Raw genomic sequence first — 2,812 nt, forward strand, 5'->3', positions numbered from 1 at the left:
TATATATATATATATATATATATATGTATATATTGTGTCAGCCATTCGTCTGCGGCCTTGTTCGGGTAGCGCCTTGACGGGTTGTAGTCGAACAAATCGACTCCTGGCGATTTTTTCAGCCATGTGCTTATTCTATCGGTCTCTATTGCCGAACTTCTAAGGTACAGAGATGTAAACTCGCCAACACCGGTTGTCAAGAGGTGGTATTGGGGCTGAAAAACACACACACAAATATATACATACGCATATATGTCGGTTGTCTACCTCTCATGCAATATCTGACCACCTCTTGCACTTAATCCTTTGTTCTATCATGGCGTCTGATGCGGCTTTTTAAACAAGGCATTGTATTGAAAAGCACCCAAATAGATTGCACATCTGATTTGGAGTACCAACTGTTGCAGTTAAGTTCTGATTTTTGTGGATCTTAAAATGTCTCTTGAGGCCTCCATGAGATTTGCAGACCATATGGCATTCACGGCATTGAAAGGTGTGCACATGTATAGGCAGTATATTTGGTAGAGGTCCGATTTTCATGGGTCCACAAAAGAAATTTGAGTCCCGCAAAAGAAAGGCATGGTCTGTAACAAACTGTGCACAAAAAAAAAATATCATTGAAATTCTCCTCCTCGATCGCAACACTGGTCTTTAAATCTCAGTTGAGTCTTGCATGTGTCATCATGTCCTCTGCCTTACTCAAAGCAGGCTATACAGAGAAAGTTACCTACATTAATTCTAGTGAAACTTATTCTAACTTTAATAATAGAGACATGAAATCCAGTTGTAACGATATGAAGAAACTTAGTTTTAAATCAGACACCAACACGAAACAGAGGCATATTTTTACAGCATAAGGGAGATAACCGTTATTTAACTCTAAAGGTAAAAAAATAAACCTTTCATAAATTAAATCTTCACACAATATTAGTCTGTTAAAGAAGAATCCAATAACTGAAAATAATAACGTTGTGTATTTGATCAAAACACTACATTTCATGTTGCTCCAGTCCACTCAGCTGGCAAAAATGAGTAACGTCCAGCTGGGGAACACATACGCCATTGAGACCGGGAAACCGGACCTATGAGCCTGGCTAGGCCTTAAAGGGGCGCATTTATGTTTTTATATGTAATAGATTTATGTTTTAAATGAATAATACTATTTGAATGAATAATACCAACTTTGCGGCTTCCCTGATATACCTGTATAATTAAGAAAACAATTATGAAGTGATTTTGTTGGTATGACTGTTTGGAACGTTATAAGCTTTACAATAATATCTATGTGATCGCTGCTTTTTCTAGCACGCTAGACGTGCTAGGGTTACCTTGAAGTTTCTTTACATTACATATATATCCCAACTACGATAAATTACTGAAAGAAACATTTACTAAGGAAGTGAGATTTTTTATAACTTGAATCTTTGAGGAAAAAATTTACTTTCTCATCTTCGTTCAATTATTGAATATTTCATATTCACACGTCTGATATTTTTTCGCTTGAACCAACACACTTCGATAATTTCCGTAAAAAGTCTTTATTTATTCAACTTTTTGCGCGCCGTCTTCAGCTCTATGTATTTGTAGTCAGAGTCACGCACGCGTGTGTTTTTGTATGGATGTGTGTACGCATTTATGTATGTATGTGTGTGTGTGTGAGAGAGAGAGAGAGAGAGAGAGAGAGAGAGAGAGAGAGAGAGCTTGTATAAATGTAGGGATGTGTTATGTATATGCACATACATAAATACATATGCATACCATATCTTTGTATGTATGCGTGTGCGTCTGTAAGAGACAGAGTGAAATAGAGTGATGTCTAAGTAGCACTCTGTCTCTCTCTTTTTCTCTCTCTCTCTCACTCACACAGACGCAAATACACGCGTCCATTTCATATACACGGACATACATCTTTCACTTTCTCCTCTCTTTCACTGTTAAACAAATATAAATAAATAAACATTTTTTTACGGAAATTAACGAACAAAACCAGCTGTTCATGTTGGTAATTCTGAGGGTTCAACCCAAAGAATGCCGATAGTTTTTAACGCGCTTTTATCTATACGGCTTTTTAATTTCATGTTTATTTTATTCATTGTTTTCAATGTTCTCTCCCCGCGCTTTCTCTCTCTCTCTTTCAAATACACACACACACACACAGTGCCTCTCTAATATAAGCACACACTCCAGGTCTTAGCAACAGAAAACCACCATGAGGGCGTTTTTTCTGCTATTATGCATGTATGTGTGTATGTATGCATGTATATGTATACTCACACACACGTGCAAACAGGCACGTACTAATACTCACAAGCATTTAAAATCAGTTCAAATCGGAAAAAAGTTGTCCTCATAATGTCGATATTCTTCAACGTTCCCACTACTTGCTGTTATTCAAGATGTCTTCATTTCTGACATACCAGTTTTGGCTGGCGTGCTTATCATCTCAGAATTGCAGTTATTTCAAGAGCGGGGTAATTAAAATGTCTATTTCTTTCATTATTACGATTATTTACTAAAGTATCTTTTGCATACCTGTTCTTTCGATACCAATACTTTCGAATACTGGTTGTATATCACTGAAAATAAAGAGTCATTATTATCAGGTTTTCAGACCGGAGCTTGCATTGTGTCCTTCTTTGCCTATGTTGCTCCAGGACAATCAAGTAAAAATTGTCTGCCAGTAGCACTATGCAATTAAGCCTCCGACGGAATGGCACCCTGTTCTGGCGGAAAAAAAACATGTGCTTTGAGGCTAATCGCCTTGGAAATCCGGATACAAACCAGTCCAATGAACATACAGACACAAGAAAGCATT

This window comes from Octopus bimaculoides, chromosome 9 (genome assembly GCF_001194135.2).
Source record: "Octopus bimaculoides isolate UCB-OBI-ISO-001 chromosome 9, ASM119413v2, whole genome shotgun sequence".
Classification (NCBI taxonomy): domain Eukaryota; kingdom Metazoa; phylum Mollusca; class Cephalopoda; order Octopoda; family Octopodidae; genus Octopus; species Octopus bimaculoides.